Raw genomic sequence first — 24,138 nt, forward strand, 5'->3', positions numbered from 1 at the left:
ACAATTTGTAACCTGTACTCATAACGTTGTCTATGCCATCCCACTTTCATGCGGAAATACGTATATTGGTGAAACCGGCAGATGCATCAACGATAGATTAAGGGAGCATCAATACAATGTCAATAAGGTAATCTCGGGTCACTTGGGCATTCACTGCCGAGATTGTTCCTGCAAGCCCATGTTTGAAAGCACTTCCGTTCTGTATAAGGCTCATAGCAGGATGACGAGGGAGATTGTAGAGGCACACGAGATAGCAAAATTACAGCAAAAGTGCGTAAGCAAACCTTCGGTATCACTTTCGGAAAAGGAGATACGATTCCTTGGCTTGTCTTCGGGACAATTGTAGTAGATGTTTTTTTCCCCTTTTTTTCCCTTGCCTTGCACACGTGTCCGGTTCAACGAAATGTACCACTCAATGTTCTTTTTTGCTGTCACGTTTGTTTCCGCTCGCACGGTATATATTTATCGATGCGTGCGAAAATAAAATATATAGTTGAAAGTGAAGCGCAGTGTCTGTGTATCTGTTTCTTTCTTCGTCCTCGTCCTAGTCGCGCTTGTACACTCTACCATGGATTCTAACCAACTAGCCCGCCAGCGTGTTTTAACCAAGTTCGTCGCCAAGGCCATTGCGGTTGTGGGCAAGGAAAAAGGATGGGTTAGATTCCCATCCACGGCGCAACAGAAAGCCGCCGTCAAGGAAGGCTTTCTTAGCCGTGGAAAAATTCCAGGAGTTCTAGGATGTGTGGACGGGAGTCTGATAGCCATCGTTCGCCCTAAGAAGCTCGGCCCCGGCGAAACGGAATCGTACTGGAGCCGTAAAGGGTATTACACCCTCAACTGCATGGTCGTGAGTATTGTTCATTGACAAATATTTTCGATATGTGTTTGCGCGAGTGCACGTTGTAAAAAACTTCGTTTCGTTATTTTTCATCAATTGCCGGCAATACTTGCGTTCCTATTAGAGAAAGTAGCGTTTGTGTTGTATGTGTAATGACGACTTTGATCTTTGCATACAACACGGCCGCACTTTTTCAGTGCTCTCCAATCACAGTTGAATAGCCTTTTCGATGCTACAATGTAAACACATTACGCGCGACTTAAACCGGAATAGACGCCGTAGCAGTGAAGGGAGTCTTCGTCTGCGAGCGATCCTAACAGAAGACGAGCCCTTGTGATTCTTATTCGACGTAAAACTAAAGCATTGTGGCCAACAGACTGTAAACGCGAAAAGGAGCATCCCATCAATGAAAATGGTGTGAGGGAGAATGAGAATGTGTGGACACCCATTTGCTCTAGCTGTCTATACGGCACATGCTGTTTCCGCGTTCTTTCGCTTGTAATAGGCACTTTGTCTGAAAAAAAAAACATAGGTTCACTCTTTAGCAGAATCTTATACAATATGGACGGAAGAAACCAAAGGAATTATTTTGCGCATTGTGTTGTTACCGCACGCCATACATGAGCATGTGAACACATGCCAACATTGCATTTGTAGGTTATAATGACACTGTTATCATGCTGATCATTAGTTCAACTGCCTACTGCGTATGTTGATGTCTCCTTTTCTGTAATTGTGTTCACTGACTGAACAGTAACTGTTTGGCAAGTAGTGTTGTAAGCAAAAGGTTGTGCCACATATTTGTTGCAGTGGCACTGACACCTTCTCTTTGCTTTCCCTTATGAGGTGTGCGACGCGAAGCTGAATATCCTGGAAATTGACCCACGGTTTCCGGGATCGTGCCACGATTCATTCGTCTGGAGGCATTCTACATTTCGCCGCCGCCTCACTCGTGGCCTGTTACTTCATGGAGAAGTCTTGCTTGGTAAGTGCACCTGAAGTAGCAGTGCTTCTTCCACATGTAAAACATACACAGTCAAATAGTTTTGCATCCTAGCAAACTTTAAGAGAGCGTGATTTGCTAGAAATGTGTTGTGAATGCAGCGGTACCTAATGAACCTGCAGCGACTATCGAGAGAAACAAGTCTCTCTTAAAAGGCAGATATTTGTACCAGCATGTATACAACAGCTGACATGTTATGCTGTTTATTTATTGATTTCAATACACTGAATGCCAAGTGGAGCGCTACAGGCAGGGGTGGAATTCTACAGAACACGTCGAAATGGCAGTTTTCAAGTATGGTGGAAAAGGGTTGGTGACAATGGACTCGGGGACCTGGTCCCTGGTCACTGTCCTTGGAACAAAGGAATAAGCGTGTGCGTGAAACTTTCGGCATCGACGTTAGTGATCGGTGTAGTATATATTGTAGAATGGTGCAAGTTGCGCTATTTTGCTTTGTGTTGCAATGTGTGTGATTTTTTTTGTTGCAGCGACATGTGGTGCTGGAGTGATTAGAAAGGATCAAACGGGTAGCTCGATTTTGGGTACCTTCATGAGAAGAGGTACGAAAGGTAGAGCAAGGATCCCAGATACTGGCAGCATATTCGAGAGTAGACCTTAGAAGTGTTTTATAAAATAACACTTCTGAAGAGAGAAGAGCTAATAAGTTTTAGTGGAAGATGTACATTTAGGGAGGGGCAAATGGGATGAACGGAGCAGAAAACCACGAGTATGAAATAAATATTACATGTCCAACTTAACCTGAGATAGAGATTTGCAGCCAAGACAACAGGTGAAATAGGTCTTTTCTTTAAAATGAGTTGAACTTTCTTTACAACTTTCCGGGAAGGTCAATGTTTGATAGATATTGCAACAATAAATCCAAGACCCGCTCCTGTTGTAAAAGGGCCCTGGCGTAGACTGTGTTCTTGCATTGCGCCTTAATGTATCCATTTCGTTCACTAACATGCAACACTTTACAGGGGACTCTGGGTACCGGCTAGCGCCATGGATCATGACTCCTGTGCCTGGTCACCCAAATCGCCTCACGGCAGAGGGGCGCTATAATGAGGCACACGCATCAATGCGAAATGCCGTTGAGCGGTGCATAGGAGTCGTCAAGAGCCGCTTCCGATGCCTGCAGATGTATCGGGTGCTCCACTACTCGCCTCAGAAAGCAGCCACTATTGCTGCAGCTTGTGCAGCGCTGCATAACCTCTGCCTTGCAGCAGGCGTGCCTCTGCCAGACGACCCAGATGATGACGGTGCACATGACGACAGCGCACAGCGGCCAGCCCAGGCACAAGTGCCGCTTCAAGTACAGGTGCCACCGCAGGCGCACCCTGTACAGCCTTCTCGAGCTTTGTTTCAATGAGGCCGTGCGGTGCGCGAATCCATAGTTGGTGTGTTTCGGCTGCCCAGAAATTTGCGCATTGCCTACCTGCAAAGTGTGCGCCGGCGCATTCGCTGGCAAATGAGGCGGAGACATGTGCTGGTGGAACATGTTTTATTTTTCTTTTCATGAAGTAAATAGGCCGTGCACTTCAACATAACACATTGCGTGTGCTCACATGTGGCTAATCGTAGTATGCTGCATACTGCGGTAGTGAAAAGCACATGATTTGTCTATGTTGAGCATGACAGATACACATGCAGTGACAAATAGCCATGTGCCATTATGTTACTCCTTTGCTTTGTTCACTGTGCTTTTGAATACTGTCTTGCCAGGGAATTTTCTTTAAATAAAGGTTATTTCCAAGGTGAATGGCAACCAATCTTGCATAGTTGAATATTGCTTTGCGATGCCTATTTTACTGTGCAGTATGCATTGTTCCAAAGCTGAAGGTGTCTGTTCATGTGTGACACACAAGCACAGCACAAGTTGCACAGCAACTGAAATGTCGTTCAAAGAAATCTGTATAGCACATCTTGAAACGTATAGCAACAAACGAGACATGCCAAGCACTTTTTGGAGCAGGATTTCTTTACATAGCAGACACTCATGCTTACTACTGCTTTGTTTAAACTCGAGTTGCTTCAACATTGCATTTCTTGCACGCATGATTTCACATAATGCTCGTAATTGCTGCTTAACAAGGTGCAACTACGCTATAACACAATATAAACAAAATCATGACAATGAAACATTTCTTTATTTTATTCACTGGGTACCTGCTTCGCCATTCAGGCATTACAGCAGGGAGGGTACAACTCATATAAATGAACACTCAAAATTACATTCGTAAAGCATGGAAGAAATCATCATTTGAACAAATACAGACAGTGTCAGGTGGCAGAGTATTTCAATCTCTTATAGTACGAACATAGAAAGAGTAGCGGAAAGCGTCGCTTTTAACCTTCCATTGCATGACGTCCCATATTTGGCACATACCAGTTACCATTCTTTTTCGCGTGTGTGAGATTCCCAGTTGAGAATGTGATACCATCAGAGTAAATCTCATAGTTATGCGCACTTATTCTGGGCAAGTGCTGCCATCTCTTGAGCGATACGCAAAACAGAGGTGAAGTAGATTTTGGGATGCAACGTGAAACTTGGAGGGGGCAAACACGAGCAATTGGTTTTTTTTTCTCTGAAAATTTCGACCGCAGAAGCATAGAAAAATTATTTTGGCATATTTTTTGGTCTCGTCAATTCAAGGCAGTTACTAGTTTTCTCAATTTTGCCTGCAACTACAGCAGAGAAACCGAAATCGGTGTGTGCCATATTTGGCACAGTATGAAACTGAAATACAAAATATGGTAACGTGCTGCCATCTGTTCAATAGCCCGAAGTTGCAGGTCACTCTATCACAAGATGGAATTTTGACGATCGGTACGGTAAGGGCGAATTGTCTACCAAACAGCCGCCTGAAAAGCGAAAAGGAACTGAAATGTAAAGGACGTGGTGCTTCAGAGGCACTCACAAACGCGATACATGACGTGGAGTTATCGTGTGTGCGTTGATACGATAACTGCGCAGTGACATTTCTGCCGAGCTTTGTTGGGAGAGATCCAGTCCAAAAGACTAAGCGCTGGTTTACCTCCGCCAAGGTGTTTCGCGAAATTGATTGCCCCAGTGTAGTAAAGGTCCATAACAGGCACATGGGTGGTGTTGACCTGCTGCACTCACTGTTTGGACTTTACTGCATACATATCAGAGGTCGAAGAAATGGCACTTTCGAATTTTTACGCCTATGCTAGACTTATTGGTAGTAACAGCATGGGTCTTGTACAGGAGGGTGCAGGAGCAGCTTAGGAGGAGACAAGTACTACCGCTGGCTCATTTAAAAGCAGAAATTGCAGAATGCCTTACCTCGCATAACAAGTGCCTACCCAACTAGCGACCAGGAAGGACTTCTAGTCAGGACATCGAATTCCAGGTTCAAGTCAAAAAAGCACAGGGACCAGCAGCCGCAATGCCACCCAAAGACGACCGATCTGACGAAGTCGGCCACTGGCCAGAATTTGACGAGAAGAAACAGTGTAAGCGGCCACCTTGCACAAACAAGTCGTTGGTAAGATAGAGGAAGTGCAACATTCATCTGTGCCTGAACGCAGCAAACAACTGTTTCATTTCATTCCCCACATCGCACTAAAAAGACCACCGTCCGTGAAGGTTTGTTTTCCGCCCATGGCAGCAAGAGCGCTCAGCCATCTTCATGGTGTGCCATATTTGGCGCAAAGCTTTATCTTTATTATTACAGTCGTGTTTGCTCATTCAATCAATAATGAAAGCTGAAAAAATTACTTTTCATAATTCATGCAATAGAGCGTCAAAAGGAATTTCACATATTTTTAATTTGTGATCTCGCCTTTGAGAAACATGTGGGCGGCTGAAAATACAATTACCTGGCTATCCCCCCCATTAGAGTGGTATATGTTATGAAGAAATTTTAATCTGAGGTTTCGGCGACGGTGTTCGAGAAGATGCCAATTTAATGCCTTTTTGCTTTCTGTCATGCTAAGCATCCTGTCATAATTGCCAAGGACAAACCGAACTGCCCTGTTCTGCACTTTTTCTCGTTTATCTACAAGTTCTGTAGTATATGGATCCCAGCAAACACACGCATACTCTAGTGTACTGCGCACATGTGTGAAATACAGTTGCTCCCTAAGTTTCTGTGGCAAGCTACTAAAGATACGTTTCAAGAAACCTAATGCTCCGACAGCCTTGTTCCTAACATGAGTAACGTGTCTGTTCCACCTTAGATCAGCAGAAAAAAATAGACCTAAGTATTTATATTCTCACACTTGTTCAAGAGTAGCATTATTTATAGTGTTACGATTGCTGTCATATGAGCGCTTCCCGGTAAAGGTGACGTGGACACTCTTTTGCTCATTCAGTGACATTTTCCATTTTTCACACCATGTGGCAATCAAATCCAAATCATATTGTAGTGCTTGTTGGTCAGATTCGCTGTTGATGACCTTATATACTATACAGTCATCTGCAAACATTCTAAATATTTATTTATTTATTAACGTGTACCTTACAGGCCTTCGAGAAGGCATAGTGTAAGGGGGAAATACGGTAACATATTAGTATGGAATCGGGAAAGAAATAAACATCAGCATAATGAAAGGAGTGCACACAGAACATGGAAAATTAATACGTTAGCAAATACAATATGTAGAGCAATAACAATAAATGGTAAACAACAACATAATAGCATAATAACATTGTAAACGTTTTTACATGTTATACAGTAGTAAGTATTGTAAAAAAATTGGGAGCGCTGAAATTCTTTAACTTGTAGAAAAAAATGCAAGTAAATTACAGAAGACATGACGTGTTTAGACGGTTGAAACGGCATATTGATTGCTTAGCAGATTGCGAAATGCGGTGTGTTTAGATTGGCATGCAATGGTATCTGGTAGTGCGTTCCATAAACGGACCGCACAGGGCAAAGTTGAAAAATTAAAAGCGTTGTGTGTGGCCATAAATTCGGGTGTAGCTGAACTGATTGTTCAGTCGTTGTGACGTCGAGGATGCTTCTTTCAGGTTTGATAAGGTTAGGCCAACTGTGCGAACAAATCTGTGAAATAATAATCGTACAGAAGATGATATATTGTTCGGCAAGTCGTTAATGTAAATTAAAAAGAGAAGAGGCCCAAGTAAACTGCCTTGAGGTACACCAGAGGTGACGTCAAAGAGGCCAGAGGAAAAGTTAGCAACAACAGTGAACTGTTCGCGATTAGTAAGAAAATTACGAATCCATGATAGGGTTAGTGAGTTGAGTTTAATTGCTGAGAGCTTTGATATCGGGTGACTATGGGCTACACGATCGAATGCTTTCGAGAAATCCAAAAAGATGCAGTCAATTTGTTTATTACTGTTCATATGAAAGTGTAAGTCTGACGTGAATTCTAGTAGTTCGGTTTCGCAAGAAAATCCTTTTTGGAAACCATGCTGTAAATGATGATGTAATGCCTGAAGTGGTGCCATGAATGTGACTTCTGGGGAACCCCAGAAGTCACAGGTACGTATTCAGAGGAACATCCGTTGAGAGCCACAGACATCTGTCTTGAGCGAAGATACTCGGCAATACATGCGATAACCTTCTCATCCAATTTGTAAAGTAAAAGTTTAGCGATCAGTAGACTATGCGTAACGATGTCAAAAGCTTTTTTGAAATACAGAAATATACAATCAACAATTTGTTTCTTGTCGACTGCTGAGACTAGCTCATGAGTGAATGCAACCAATTGTGTCGTACACGAAAAACCCTGCCGAAACCCATGCTGACTAGGATGAAGAAGGTTATTGTTATCAAGATGAGACATGATGCAGGTATACACATGTGCCATAACCTTACATACATAAAATGCTAGTTAAGGATACTGGTACGTAATTCTCAACTCTGTTCCTCTGTCCACTCTTATGAATTGGCACCACTCGCGCTAGTTTCCAATCACCAGGAACAACGCTGTTATTTAAGAAATTTTGAAATAAGCGACAGAAGTACAAAGATGCTCGAGCAATTTATAAGGAATGATGTAGGGATATCATCCGGACCACACACTTTTGTTCGTTTCAAACTCTGTAATAATCACTCGATGCTCGTCACACTAAATACAACCTCAGACATTTCGCCGGCTCCGACCGGAAAATAAACTCTATTAACCCCCCTAATGTTTGAATGAGTAGACTGAAATACTGATGAAAGGTATTAAACAAAAATGTCGACCTTACTTGACGCAAGCGATAGTAAATAGCTTGACGATTTCCGCTCAAGCTCGGGCCATCTTCTGAGCGGCAACACTAGCGCGCGACCACACATCAGCCATAACGGCGGTGACTGAGCGAATCGCGACAGCACGTCGACTTGGCGTTGACCTATTGAAACCCATGCGCCTGATGTTCACCTCTTCGTCGGGCTCAAAGAACGGCGGGCAGACTCCGATGGCGCTCGCCCGCCCTCGCGGTCCGGGCAGGCTGCCTCCTCCGGTTCCTCTGTGACTTGTGACTGTGACCGGTTCCTCTGTTCCTCTGTGACTTGGCAGCAGCGAGGGCAGCGAAAGTTCGTTCCTCACACGCCTGTTTTCGGTTATTGCAGTTGACGGCGCGCTGGCAAAATCGACGCATCTACACGTGGTCTACTGACTGTATCGCCACGACTGCTGACTGCACCACACGCATCAAGAGGCAAATCGACGCATCGACACGTGCCGAGGCACGAACACTGCCTGACGAAGCAGGGACACTACCGACGGAAGGCACCGCCAGGGGCACCTTCTATAAAAGCTGCTGCATTGGAGCCCTGAACCTCACTTGGCAGCAGCGAGGGCAGCGAAAGTTCGTTCCTCACGCGCCTGTTTTCGGTTATTGCAGTTGACGGCGCGCTGGCAAAATCGACGCATCTACACGTGGTCTACTGACTGTATCGCCACGACTGCTGACTGCACCACACGCATCAAGAGGCAAATCGACGCATCGACACGTGCCGAGGCACGAACACTGCCTGACGAAGCAGGGACACTACCGACGGAAGGCACCGCCAGGGGCACCTTCTATAAAAGCTGCTGCATTGGAGCCCTGAACCTCACTTGGCAGCAGCGAGGGCAGCGAAAGTTCGTTCCTCACACGCCTGTTTTCGGTTATTGCAGTTGACGGCGCGCTGGCAAAATCGACGCATCTACACGTGGTCTACTGACTGTATCGCCACGACTGCTGACTGCACCACACGCATCAAGAGGCAAATCGACGCATCGACACGTGCCGAGGCACGAACACTGCCTGACGAAGCAGGGACACTACCGACGGAAGGCACCGCCAGGGGCACCTTCTATAAAAGCTGCTGCATTGGAGCCCTGAACCTCACTTGGCAGCAGCGAGGGCAGCGAAAGTTCGTTCCTCACACGCCTGTTTTCGGTTATTGCAGGTTAGCAATCATTTTCTTACTACACAAGTATAATTCAATTGCTGCCTCTCTGCTGCCAAAGTGATAATTTGGTGTTGTGAATATGAGCGAATTAGCAAAGTTTCGAGAAGAGATGAGAAAAGAAATGCTTGAATTCAAATCTGCGATTGAGAGAGAACTACGGAAGGAAATAAGAGACCTAAAAAACAGTGTGAGCTTTTTGAATGAGGATGTGGAAAAATTAAAGAGAGGAAACGTTGATCTTGAGAGGGACAACAAGTCTCTAAGGAGCATAAATGAAAAGCTAACAACTGAGTGCGAAGCTTTGAGGAAACAAATGTCTCAACAGGATCAGAGGATCACCGCCTCAGAACAATATTCTCGCAAATGTAACCTTGAAATTAAGGGAATACCCAAACTTGCTGATGAGGACCTTCCTAGTACCCTTCATGAGATTGGTGCACTGTTAAATGTTCCCATCTCGAAAGATGATGTCGAAAAGTGTCACCGTGTACCTGCAAAAAATTCCACTTCAAACCCGAACATAGTAGTCCAATTCAAGAGCCGCTCCAAACGCGATTCGGTGCTTCAAAAAGCAAAGAAAACGCGCATTTCGACAAAGGATCTTGGCCACTCCTCTAACACGCCTGTGTTCATCAATGAACACTTATGCCCAGTTTTAAAGCAACTTCTTGGCATGGCAATAGCTAAAAAGAAAACAGCAAACTGGAAGTTTGTGTGGACGAATGATGGGCGTATTCTTGCGCGGAAAGATGAAAACTCGCATGTTCTGCACATTCGTGAAGCATGTGACATTGAAAAGATTGCTTAGAATCGCTGCGCGCTGTTGTGGTGCATCTTTTCTTTCGACATGGCGATATCATCTCGTGACGTAAATAATCTTGTAGCGAGTCGCTTTCGCGACAAACTGTGCTGCTTTCACCTAAACATTCGCTCAGCACGACACAAGGAAGATGAACTATCTGCTTTTCTTAACACCTTTTCTTTTACTTTTGACATCATAATGATTACGGAAACTTGGTATACGGTAGAAGACCAGGTTTACAGGCACGATAACTATAACACTTACTTCCTCAACCGTACGAATAAAAAAGGGGGTGGACTTGCTGTTTTAGTAAAGAACGACACAGACTCTCGAATAGTATCAGAATTTTCTTTTATTAATTCCGACATTGAATGCTTAACTCTAACGTCACGAAATTACGTTTACTCTGTCATATACAGACCACCTGATTCATCTGTAAATAATTTCACCAGTGTTCTTGAACAATTATTCAATTACGTAAACGACAACAATTTAAGACTAATTCTTGGTGGCGACATCAACATCAACGTACTAGAGTCTTCTCCCCTAGTAACTGAGTTCGTGGCTATGGTTGTGTCAAATGGTTACGAGATAGTAACAGAGACCCCCACACGTATCACACCAAATTCAGCAACTTTAATTGATGTGTTTATTACCAACATAAACAAAGATAACGTGGAGTCAGGTGTATTGTACTGCGATATAAGCGACCACCTAGCACTTTATTTTATGACAGACAGTACTACCAAAAAGCCGACGGAGTTACCGACTAGAACAGTTCAAGACATCACGCCTCTTACCTTGGCTGCTTTTAGCACAAGTCTTTCCCAAACAGATTGGAGTACAGTCTACCTTTCGTTAACTGCAGATTCAGCCTACGCGACATTCATAGCTATCCTTAAACAAATTTATTTGAAGCATTTCAAAGAAAAGGTTGTAAAAGAATGCCGTAAAAATCGAAAACCATGGATAAATTATGAGTGTTTAAAAATGATCAAAAGGAAAACGAAACTCTTTAGTAGGTTTTTAAGAACTAGAGACATATCAGACCTTAAAACATTTAAAGAATTCCGAAATAAAGTAAATGCGTTTATTAGGAAAGAAAAAAGAAATTATTTAAGTCAACAATTCGATCCAGACTTCTGCAATGGGAGTGCAAACATCTGGAGGAAGCTTAACACGTTACTTCACAGGACCCCTATTTGCCCAGGAATTACGGAAATAGAAATAGATGGCCGCATTGTTAAAGATCTAGAGCTTGCTGAAAAATTTAACCACTTTCTCATAAACGTTGTACAGCCAACGCAACAATTACAGCCAACGGTAACTCGTGCACAGACTACAGAAACGAACAGCATCTTTTTCGCACCAACCGACGATCAAGAAATAGTCTTAACGTTCTCTACACTAAAGAACACCAGCGCACGTGACATAGACGGTTTTCAAATATCTCCGATCAAGCATGTAATCCATATTATAGCTCCTGTGCTCACTCACATTTATAACCTGTCTTTATCGACAGGCTGTTTTCCAAAACAAATGCAAACGTCTGTTGTCACTGTGCTACATAAAAAAGGAGACAAAAATGACCTTGGGAACTACCGACCCATCTCCATATTACCGATATTTTCAAAAGGCTTTGAAAAAATTATTTTTAAAAGAGTTATAAACTTTTGCACCAAATATCACATAATAACAAAATCGCAATACGGTTTCATGAAGGGCAGGTCGACTGAGACTGCTTTACTAGCCCAAAAAGAAATAATTCTAAAATCTTTTGAAGATAGGAAACTCTGCATTGGAATCTTTATAGATTTTTCCAGGGCCTTTGATCGTCTCTGTCACTACACTTTAATTGAAAAACTAGAAATGTATGGTATTCGTGGCATCCCACTTTCACTTTTGAAATCATATCTTAAGTACCGATCACAATGTGTAAAAATTAACAATTACTGCTCTTCTCTTCAGCCGATAATCACTGGGGTACCACAAGGTAGCATTTTAGGGCCGCTGCTTTTTAACTTATACATCAACGACATTGTAAAAATTAATGATAAACTTAAATATATAATCTATGCCGATGACACTAGCATTTTCTTCACCGGTAACGATATGAGTGCATTGACTACACTTATCAACACTACATTAGAGAACCTATATGCATGGAGTGAGCAAAATTCATTAGTCATTAACGCATCAAAAACAAAAGCTGTTATTTTTCACTCGCGGATGCAGCTTACTTCTCCACGCGATGCCTTACGCTTAGGTAGCGCGACGATTGAAATTGTAGAGACGGTTAAAACCTTAGGAGTGTTTTTTAATTGTATAATGTCATGGGAACCACAAATTAATAAACTAATAACTAATATTTCCAAATGTGTAGGTATACTTGCACGACTGCGTTCCTTGCTTCCAGTTTCGGTTAAGATAACACTTTATAACAGCTTGTTTTTATCGCATGTCAGTTATTGTTTTCTGGTATGGGGAAGTACAACAGCAACGAACATTAATAGACTATACAAACTACAGAAAAAAGCGATTAGGCACATTGCTAATGTTGACTACTATGCACATACGGGTGAATTATTTAAGCGGTTTAACATTATCCCAATTCATCAGCTTTACGAGTATTACCTGGCAATAAGATATAAAAAATCCGTGCTCCATAGCAATCGAGCTTTTTTGGATATTTTTCAACTTGAACCATACACTATCCCATACCCTACTCGTCACCAACAACACTGGATCATTCCATTGTGCAGAACACACTTTGGCCGACAAATGCTTCGCTTCACTGTTCCTGTTTTATTAAACAAATTAATTAAAAAAAAGATAATAATTGAAGAATGTGGCATACGTGTTATTAGGGAAGCCCTTTTATCATGAAATCAACGCAATATTGTTTATCACTAACTAAACTTTCAGTGTATATTGGAATTTGTGTTCATGTATTATACTGTATAATTTAACCGTAAAGGAATCTGTATATCTATATTTTCAGTTCATGATGAATCTATGTGTATTACGACTTGTAAATATTAACCCCTTCTTGCTATGAACGAATTTTGTTCGTTTGTCCTCAATGCATTCCATGTATCAGGGAGGCTCGGGTTCCCCTCAAGTGACTGATGTCACTTTTATCCCGAGCCTGCCCTCATCCTTGAGATGAAAAATAAACTGATTTGATTTGATTTGATTTGATTAACACGTTTGTTAGAATATGGTGCGCAAAAGCTCCGTCAACGAGTGTGCTTACCTGGCTGCATCACGGCGGGCGTTATACACGTCTTTCTTCCACACGCCGCGCCATTGGGCTGCAGTTTTCACTGCCGGGCCCTCAGCGTTCAGCAAGGCAATCACTTGCTGCGAGAGCTCCTCCTTGCGCGCCGCCGTCAGCTGTTGACCCAGCACACACGACGCCTTCGCAAGGTAGGGGTGCTCTTCAACAAATGACACGAGTATATCGTGTTGCCTCGCTGAAACATGAGGACCCAGCAGCCTAACCTTCTGCGAGGACATCGTTTTGGATCCGCGGCGCGCAAACTGGCAATTCCAAAACGTAAACAAAGCGAGGCAACTTGTTTGCATAGCGTATGGCACACCACCTAGCGACTAAATAAGAAAACAACACAAATAAACTTACAACTCCCAGTAGCGGTCTGCGCCGCAAGCTCACATTTATTACTGAAAATATATTTGCAAGTGTTCTGTAGAAACCAATGTTTTTTTATCAAACCAGCAACATCCTTTAATTGCTATACCGTCCCCCAAGTACAAACAAAAATGATGACGTGATCTTCCGGCAGACCGCCGCTCGTTGATTGGTTCCCCTCACGCCGCCCCGTTCCACTCTTTCTCCGAGTTACGTAATCCCGACGTAACAGCCAAAAGGAACCGGTTCCCAAAGGAACCGTTACAGAATACGGCCCCAGGTTGTTGCTCTTCAAAAGCCATTTCGTCTGATATGCATGTGGGCAGGTTAGGAGAGTGCATGGTTGGGTGAGAACCATGATGACGTCATGGGAGTCAGTAGTGATCACGTCATTGGCTGGGTGATAGTGAGCCGGTTATTATCCTTTATAAGCCCCTTCGTTTGATATGCATGCTGGCAGTTTAGGATAGTGCATGCGTGAGAAGCGTGGTGACGTCACGCCAGTCACTAGTGATCACGTCACTTCAGTTTCAGTTTCAGTTTATTATTCGTTCATAACAACTTGTTACAAAATATGGTATACAGACAAGGGTCCCAAAGTCAGAGACTGCACGGGGACCCTTGGTTTAGAAGTTATACAAAAAAAAAATAAAGCGGAATACAGAGCAGAGAAAGAAATCATGAAATAAGCAAAATATAACCAAGAAACTCAGTGACTAACACACATAAAAAACAAACAACAAAAGGAAAGATGCACAATCAATGGTAATTCCACAGCTTCTAAATAGCAAAATAACAATGTAGGAAATTAATCAGACAGCAAATAATTCTTGAGTTCACATTTGAAAGAGTACAAGGTACTTGACAACTTAATGGAATATGGAAGACTGTTCCAAAGTTTAAGCGCGCAAAAAGAGGAAGCCATCTTTCCGTAATTAGTGTGACATAAAGGCAACAAGAAATTTCCTTGTGCTGCAAACCTTGTGTTATTGGGATTAAAAAGGAGATCAGAACTAACAAAGTTGTAAGAAACTTGTTGATTTAGTAATTTGAAAAATAATATCGCTAAATGATAGTTAAACAAATCAGTAACTTGAAGAATGCGGTTTGTACGCAGTTGAGAAGAGGCGTTAGAGAAAAAATGGCTTCGCGTTATTATGCGGATAGCCTGATTTTGAATGTGCTGAATAGAGGAAAGATGACAGTGATAAGTATTACCCCAAGAAGCGATACCATAAATAATATGGCTATGAATGAAAGCGAAGTATAACGATAATAATGCTTCTTTGGAAAAAAATGCACGTGATTTGAGTAGTGCTCTAATGCCAAATGCTGTTTTTTGTTTGATGTGTGCAATGTGGTTAGTAAACTTAAGGTGGGGATCTAATTTGATGCCGAGGAAAGAAACACAAGTGGAGGCAGGAATGTCATGCCCATTCAGAGTTATGGACGGAGAGCAAGGTAAATGCCTCTGTGATGATTTAATACCATGAATTGCGTTTTCGTAGGGTTTATAACTAGAAAGTTGGCGTTACACCATTCAGTAATTTTTGACAGATCACTGTTTAATTTCAATGTTAGCGAAAGTAATGATTTATCCGAGAAGGCAACAGTCGTATCGTCGGCATATAATATAGGTAGGGTATAATTAAGGCAGTCAGGTAAATCATTTATATAAATGGTAAATAATAGTGGACCTAAAATCGAGCCCTGAGGCACTCCTTGGTTAATAATTTTGCTTTCAGCGAAAGCCCCGCCTGCGTGCACTGTTAATTCACGATTAAACAGATAACTTTTTAATAAATTAAGAGCTGGACCAGAAATGCCAACAGACTCCAGTTTAGTAAATAAAACTTTGTGGTTCATTGTATCAAAGGCTTTAGTAAAGTCTAGAAAGGCCGAGCCAACAAAGTATCCGAGATCAAGTGAATGTCGAATATAATCAGTTAATGCTAGCAAAGCCAAGTTAGTTGAGCCTCCTGAACGAAAACCGAACTGACAGGATTTCAGCAAGCTAAATTTGTTAAGGTAAATGTTAATACGACGATGTATTAATTTTTCTACAACTTTACTAATTGAAGGCAAAATACATATGGGACGATAGTTCGCGACTTGAGCTTTGTCCCCCTTTTTATGAACAGGAATGACTTTAGCTTTTTTTAGACTACTAGGGAATATACCTGTCTTGAACATAAGGTTAATTAAGTTACTGAGAGCATCTGAAATAGTCGGAGCAACAAGCTTTAAATGAAATATGAAATGCAGAAATTCCATCAAAACCAGGACTTGTGTTCTTTAAGTTGAAAATCTCAGTAAGGACTTCTTCATATGTTACAGGAAACAAAAAAAGATTTATCGCATCGGCTAGTATGATAAACAGAAGGAACATGGGTAGTATTATAAATTTCATAAAAGTGATTACTGAACGCACGAGCAATGCTAGGCGGGTCAGTGATAGTCACATTATTGTAGATTACTTTTTCAATGGAACTGCCGGAACGTGGTACATTCAGAAACTCGTTGATAAGTTGCCATTGTTTTTTTGGATGAAACCTATTTTTCATGAATTCATTTTCGTAATATTGTCTTTTAGATTTCTTCAATAAATTACTCAACATGTTGCAATATTTCTTATAGCGTAATGCTAAATTCACATTGAAAGGCTGTTTTTTAGTCTTCCTATACATGTTTTCTTTTTTCCTCATGCTCACAAGTAGCCCATTAGTGATCCAAGGATTATGCGGAAATTTAAATTTCTTTTTGCACTTAACAGTGACAGTGTTAGCATGAACCGCTTTTAAAAGTAAAGAGGAAAATAACTGAAGCGCTTCTTCTGGATTTAGTTTGGTAGCAATAACTGTCCAGTCAATTTTGTCAATTGCATCAACAAAATTTATGATATCAAGACGAGACGTAAGATAACAGGGATCTGACCTAGGAGGGTTAGATTTGAATGTGACGAATACAGGGTAATGATCTGATATGTCTATGTCAATTACACCAGACTCTGGTGAAGGCGAAATATTAGTGAGGGCATGGTCTAAGAGGGAGCTGCTTCCTTGAGTGGAAATCCTGGTGGCCGAAGTTATTAATTGCTCAAGCCCAAAGCCAGAAAAACAGTCCGAATAAGCGCATACAGTACTATTGTCGACATCGAGCAAGTTAATATTTATATCACCTACAATTAGGACAGGCTTGTTTTCACTAGTAATTGTTTGAAGAACTAAGCTGAGATGACGAAGGAAATCAGGTATGGAAGAAGATGGAGAACGGTAAATACAGCCAATAATAATTCCGCCACAATAATTTGGAAAAGACAAGGCATCGGTTTCGATCCAAACAGTTTCGCAGTGAAATAGATCTATGGAAAGGTCCAGTCTACGTTTATATTTAATGTGGGGTGCGACGAAAATCGCGCTACCACCATGTTGATATGCAACACGGTTACAATACTCAGCCTGATAGGCACGGAACCCATATAAATTGCTATCAGCCGGGCCAAGCCATGTCTCAGTTATGCAGATGAATGAAAAAGTGTGGGAAAGAGAGTCAATGAATGAAGATATGTTATCATGATTCTTACGCAAACTTCGTGCATTGAAGTGAAGCAATGAACAACCAACAGATTTAAGCAGTGACGTAGCTTCAGAAGGTGAAAACAAAGACATGTTTGAGGGAATGATTGGATGCCTAACACACAGACTAATCGCAAATCAGGTTAAGTGATGACGCTGAGGTCAGACTCAGAGCTTATGAAGAACACTTTGCTATTTTCAGTCTTCCGTGCTTTAATCTGACAGTTGTCTGTCCAAAGGAACTGCCACTTATGCTGCTTCTTTAGAGCAAGAGCTCGGCTGAACAGACGTTTGTTCTCAAATGTGAGATGCTCATTGACATATATAGGGCTATCATTATTACCAGAGAGCCCAATCATGGAGGTTCTCAGGCGCGCCTTACGAGCCTTACGAAGGAAGTCATTCTTCTTGACACGGGAGCAAAATCGAACGATTAAATTTTTATGGGGTGATTTGCTAGCCACCCGATGAACTGTGTCGATATCCGTCACATCAATTTGACAGTCAATTGCCTCAGTGACAGTGCTCAAAATAGCAGAGCAATCCTCTCCTTGCGTTGACGGGATACCTTTAATTTCAATATTGTTCAGCCTGCTGTACTGTTCCATTGATGCAATTCTTTTTGTCAGGGATTCATTTTGTGCTGTCAGAGCCTTGTTTGTAGCGGACAGTCCATCAAACGTAGTCCTCATTTCTTCATACTGCTGACTGATAAAGCGTACACTATCAGTAAGTTCAGAAATATTGCCATGGCCCTGCTCTTCAAGTTTTTGTACAATCCTTGCAGCAATCTCTTCAACAACGGAATCCAGTTTGCCCTCAAGCAAGGATTCGAGCCGCTCAATCTTTTTGCATAGCTCAGCATTAGTAGGCATCTCACAACCGAAGAAGTAGACACAGCCAAAAACCAAAAACCAGTGAGCAGCAGTCGCAAAAAGAACCGTGACGTAAGAAAATTTCCAGCAAAAAATGAAAACCAACCTGCAGTCAGTAGAAGTAGCAGGAATTAGTACTTGTTCTCGTTGTTGCGACTGCTGCTCAATGAAGCTGGAGCGGCAGTGGATCCGTTTATATACTCTCCGTGCCAAGGTAGCGCAAGCGCAGCGTGGTCCAGGGAGGTGAAGTACGTGCCAGATGTTTGCACAGATGACTCGATGATGAATGAACTGCGCAGGGCGCAGATGGCAGGAACCAAGCAGACATGAGGCAGCGGCTTAGAAGAATCTGCAGTCAGTAGAAGTAGCAGGAATTAGTACTTGTTCTCGTTGTTGCGACTGCTGCTCAATGAAGCTGGAGCGGCAGTGGATCCGTTTATATACTCTCCGTGCCAAGGTAGCGCAAGCGCAGCGTAGTCCAGGGAGGTGAAGTACGTGCCAGATGTTTGCACAGATGACTCGATGATGAATGAACTGCGCAGGGCGCAGATGGCAGGAACCAAGCAGACACGAGACAGCGGCTTAGAAGAATCTGCAGTCAGTAGAAGTAGCAGGAATTAGTACTTGTTCTCGTTGTTGCGACTGCTGCTCAATGAAGCTGGAGCGGCAGTGGATCCGTTTATATACTCTCCGTGCCAAGGTAGCGCAAGCGTCATTGATAGGGGGCATGTTTTTGAGCTTTGAAAGCGATTTCCTTTGATATGTTAGTAGGCAGGTTAGGAGAGGTGCGACGGCGGTGGCGTCGAGCGAGTCACAAGTGAGCTGATCATGTCGCTCAAGGATAAGCTGTTACATTCTCAGAACCATTTCATTTGGTATGCATGACGGAAGCATAAGAGTGCATAGAAAATACGAGATTAGTGAGCTATATTGAATCGCTTAGTGATTATGTCAAGTGCCTGAGTAATGGTGAGCAAGTTTTTACCCTTGCGAACAATGTCGATCGATATGCAAGGCGATAGGGAAGGAAATCGCATGTCATGATCGCGACCCAAGTCGCGTAATATCCGTCACGATTCTGCCTCATTTACCTCTATAAGGGGCTAAGATATCAATATCCCCTACCACATAAAGCATTAACAAAGGAGGAGGCCGCAGGTTGGCGGAGACTGCAAACGGGCTCCTTTCCAAACTCACACATACTAAGTAGGATGTTCCCCACGCAGTATAGCGCAACCTGTCCGTGGTGTGGAGCTAAACCAACACTATGCCACATTACATGGGAGTGTACAAGAAACCAGGCATTCCACAAACACAAAACACCAAGTGCGGAGCAATGGGAGAGCTGGCTCACCAGCCGCGAGCTAGAGGCTCAAAGAGCTCTAATAGCGCACGCGTGCGAGGCGGCCCGGCTCAGTGGAGCCCTGGACTCGGGGCCCATCCATGGCTGAAGAGGACCCAAGCTTCAAGAATTAAGACTTCGGCCTCGACCCACTAAAACCTTAAAAGAGTCAATAAAGTTTTCCATTCCATTCCATTCCATTCACTTATGTGAGTCTCTTGTCACTCGGGAATGCGACTCAAGAAAAAGGAAATGGGCGAGCGGTATAACACACGGAAGTGTTTCTGAAGCAACCATGACAAGACCGGTAGCGTGGAAACTGTGCTCCTGTAGTGCAGACGCCAATATAGTGATCACATCAATGAATACACGGCATTCATGACGCCTGTTACGAGCTCTTCTGCAAGAATTATTCGTTTCTCAATCAATTTCCAACAGGATTAAATTGACTGGCACTGGGATTAGAATGTGTGGCACTTGGATTAAAATGGGTGGCGCAGGGATTAAATGAGTTGGCACGCCGATTAATTCGGATGGCGCTGGGATTAAAAGTGATGGCGCCTGGATTAAATTATTGGCACTGGGATTAAAAATGCTGGCACTCAGATTAAATTGGCTGGCACCTGGATTATTTTCAATGGCGTTCGGATTAAAGAAGGGAATTGCGCTAAAAAAAGACACGGACGAGTAAGGACATGGACGGGCGCCCGTCCATGTCCTTACTCGTCCGTGTCTTTTTTTAGCGCAATTCCCTTCTTTAAGTATGTACGACCGACTCGCCCAACAACGTGCACTCCTGAATTACGTTGGGATTACACTGAGCCGGAAAACCTGTAGTCTCGACTGAACCTCTGCCCTTAAACACAGGAGCGCATTCCCGAAAGTAAGCCCCGACACCATTACTCCTTTCCAAATGCCTCTCAGTACCTCGTACCTGTTGTACCCCCACAATGCCCTATGCTTGATTATCCCGGCACCTCTTCGCCCTTTTGCTATGAGAGACTGTTCGTGCTTTTCCGTGTATATCTGCCCTTTGTTTATCCATACGCCGAGATGTTTGTATTCGGCCACTCGTGGTATTTCATGGCCTTGTAAGCTCCTGATCAGTTGTATCGTTGAAAAACAACCCACCGGACTTAGCTGCACTAAAACTGAAGCCTAAACTGTCTCCTTCGTCTCTACAGTAATTAACAAGAGTTGGCAAAGCTTCCTGGTTCTCTGCTAACAGTGCAATATCGTCCGCATACATTAAACGTGGTAGTAGTTGCTCAACCTTTCCGCCTAGTCTGCACGACAGATTATACCCTAGATTGCTTCGTTGTAACCTTCTCTCCATACTTGTCATATAAAGCATGAACAGCAGCGGTGATGGAGAACAACCTTGCCTTAATCTTTTGTGTCGATTGACAGTTGTCGTACTCTTAATTCCTTCCCATGTTATTTCAACATCATTTCCTCGATATATTTCCTGTGGAAAATCAATTACCTCATCACCGATACCTTGCCCCGCTGGGGCGTCTGCGTCAGCAGGCGTTTGGTGCGTTGCGACACCACGTACCCGAGCACGCGAGGGTTGGACCCTCCCGCGTTTAGCCGTGCGCGGCGTAGCCGTGTCCGGGGAGCGCATTTACATTCGCTCGCCTGTGCAGCCGGTGGACTGCAGCGCCGCCCCCGCGGCACCAACGGGAACTATATATCTAGGTAACTTTTCGCCCTAGGAGAGTCTAGGTCCCTAGTCGTCGTGTAAAAAACGCGCCTAGCTCCTGAAATGCCCCAGTCCCCATGCGCGCGCGCGCGCGCGCGGGGTCCATAGAAATATGCGCTAGCGCAGGGTTTGTGCCAACTCGCCGGAGCAGACAAGCAACAGGGTGGGAGGTTCACTGCGCGTGCACGCAAGCAGCACGACCACGAACGAAGCGATACAAGGTGGAACAGCGGGTTTTACGGCAATCGAAGCTGTGTGTGTGTGTGACGCGCTTGGTGTGTGCAAAGAGCAATTAAGTTGCGTGTGTGACGAATGTGTATGTGCAAAATAGCACGACCACGAACGAAGGTGGAACATCGCGTTTTGGCGTTTGGTGTGCACATACAGCAATCGAGTTGCGTGTGTGACGCGTTTGTTCGCGCAAACAACACGACCACGAACGAAGCGATGCAAGGTGGAACAGCGCGTGTTGCACAATCGAGTTGTGTGCGTGTGTGTGACGCGTTTGTGATGCGCAAACAGCACGACGACGATCGTCTTCTAAAACTGCGCCAGAGCAAACCGATTGTTGAGTACTACATACTTATTGCGCGGGCGTTAAAACTAAAGAAACACGGTATTGCGACGCGACCAGCCGCAGTGTATAGGACTGTGCGTACGTACGTACGTACGTTTTTGTAATGTGGTCTACCTTAAAAGGACGATGGCATTTCTGCACCGGCGGAGAAGTGGGAAATCGTGATTAAATTTGGCCGATCATTGTCAAAAGCAAAGCCTTACCCTTAATTAGGGGTTATTCCCTACCTTCTACTGAAACTGCAGCCTCTAGTAGTCTTCATGCACTATTGTAATCATGACACCATACTACGATACCCTCTGACATGGGGCCCAGACTACTGGAGAGCTGGTTGATCAAGCTTGCTCAATAAACTTGACCTTTTGTTCTTTGATTATGCTACAGTGCTAGAGCGTAGTTTCTTGCTATTAGTACACAGGCAAGACAACAAAGCATTGCTACTCTACTCCTGTTGTGGCTCTTCAGTCAGTGACACTAGAGGGGAAAGGAATCGAGATCCAAGCCAAGGGTCACATTGTGTTTAGTCAGCCTTAAACACCCTTAACTCAATGTTTTAAATGCCTGTGTGGTTGATACCTTGTCTAGTGGAACTTCTTGCCATCCCTAAAACGTGCATAGCACCAGACGTATAGTTTGACAGCTGTAAGCAGTGCAATTAAGGGAGTGCAGTACCTGTATTGCAGCTTTACACCAGCTAAGATGTTGAAGCTTGGGAGTATGTTCATATTTCTCATATGAACATACTCATATACTCATAGTATGTTCATATTTCTCATATGAACATATGATCCAATGTGTGGCAAGAACTTGTAATCCGCCCTCAAGTTGTGCTGGAGCACAAGCTACTGTTGCTCTTTTGTGCAGCTAGTGTCAGCAGACAAGCTTGCAGTATCGCTAGGTAGAAAAGCACTTAGGCTTCACGACCATCCAAGTCATAAATGAATAAGTGCATGGCTAGAAGTTGTAAATTGCAAGAAACAGTTCAAATGTCATTGAGCATAGTTGCGCTATTGCAATGTATCCTTCGGAGCATTGTACGAGCCATGGTAGTTCCCACATTGTGTTGAAGTGCCACACCAGTGACATATGATAATGATGCTAGTGTGATTTTGTGTGGCTGTACTTTGTTCTACAAAAACTTTTCATGTGTTTTAGATTATAATCAGTGCAGTATCTGAAAGCTTATGCGCAGAAGATGATAGTTGACCTTACAGCCATTTTTTCTATACAGTCCTTCACTTTCCATCAAGTTCAGCAAATCATTGAAGCCCCAAAATAACACATTTAATATTGGTACTCAGATTGAACAGTTTCAGTTCTATATGTATGTTTCAGAGAACTGGACCAAACATCAAGAATGAAAATTTAGCTACCTATTGATCCTGTAGCTTTAGGCTCTGCAGGAACCATTTATCTGCAGCACCCAACTTATCCCGTATTTGACAGAATCATGATAGATGTTTGAAGAAGCACGAGTGTTATGCAGAACAGTTTTCAAGAGGTAATGAACCTCTACCATATAATTAATAAATAACTGGGAGCCTTCTCCTAAGAAAATGTTCATGGTCTGCACTGTGACATCGACAAGTCCCTTCCTAAGATAAGGTGATAAAGAGAGCTGGTTTTATGAATCTGTTGTATTTCCACACTTTTAACATGGTATAAGTGAGGCCCATGGCATAAATGGGACTGCGTGCTCTTCTGTATGTGTGCTGCGCTTATTGTACAGATCAATAGTAGCCAATAAATAGCCATTTTATTGAAGATGCAAAATGGATCATATCCTAGGGCCAACTCACTGTCAATGAAAACTGTTATACTGGCTTCCTGCACTGTTTATTGATCATGGACTTCTTTTTGAGGTGCGATTGAAGTCCCTCAATATCTTAAACTATGAATTGCAACTGGGAGAACGTGTCCATTCTTTAGGACCACACTTTTTGTATTTAGCTCTCATCATTGTAAACAGCTTCATAATGAGAGGAACCTCAGACGAAATGCTTATTTTCTCCTGGCATCCTTCTTCTGCCTTCTTTGTAAGCACTAACTATGGACATGTAAACAAGGTAATCTTGCATTTATCCTGCCTACAAGTGCCTCTTTTGACATTCATGCCTGTATTGCCTTTTCAGTGCCACTGAAAAGGCAATACTGGCCACTGAACAGTAATGACGAAAGCATTGTGCGGAAATATGCAAAGTGATCAGGAAATGTAAAATGAGTCATACACCCGACTGTAGCAAACTGTTACAGAGAAAACCTATGCAGGTTTCTCGGAAAGTCTTCACAAACCTACCACATGCTTCAGGCTGCTCCTGTGATTCAGATGTCTGCGATAAGACATAAAAGTAGGTTCTCACGGGCCTATTCTCTAGTTCATGAAGTCT

The 24,138-nt window shown here is 43.1% G+C and overlaps 1 protein-coding gene and 1 long non-coding RNA gene across 2 annotated transcripts in view; one reads left to right on the plus strand and one right to left on the minus strand.

The window, feature by feature from the left end:
* LOC135909884 (uncharacterized) overlaps positions 1–24,138 on the minus strand; it is a 234,741-nt gene that overhangs the window by 48,809 nt on the left and 161,794 nt on the right. The window lies entirely within an intron of this gene.
* On the plus strand, positions 638–4,753 carry LOC135909918 (uncharacterized). Its single transcript, XR_010566843.2, has 3 exons — positions 638–847; positions 1,685–1,823; positions 2,822–4,753. It is a non-coding gene; the product is annotated as an uncharacterized lncRNA (long non-coding RNA).

The sequence above is a fragment of the Dermacentor albipictus genome, unplaced genomic scaffold (genome assembly GCF_038994185.2).
Source record: "Dermacentor albipictus isolate Rhodes 1998 colony unplaced genomic scaffold, USDA_Dalb.pri_finalv2 scaffold_31, whole genome shotgun sequence".
Lineage (NCBI taxonomy): Eukaryota > Metazoa > Arthropoda > Arachnida > Ixodida > Ixodidae > Dermacentor > Dermacentor albipictus.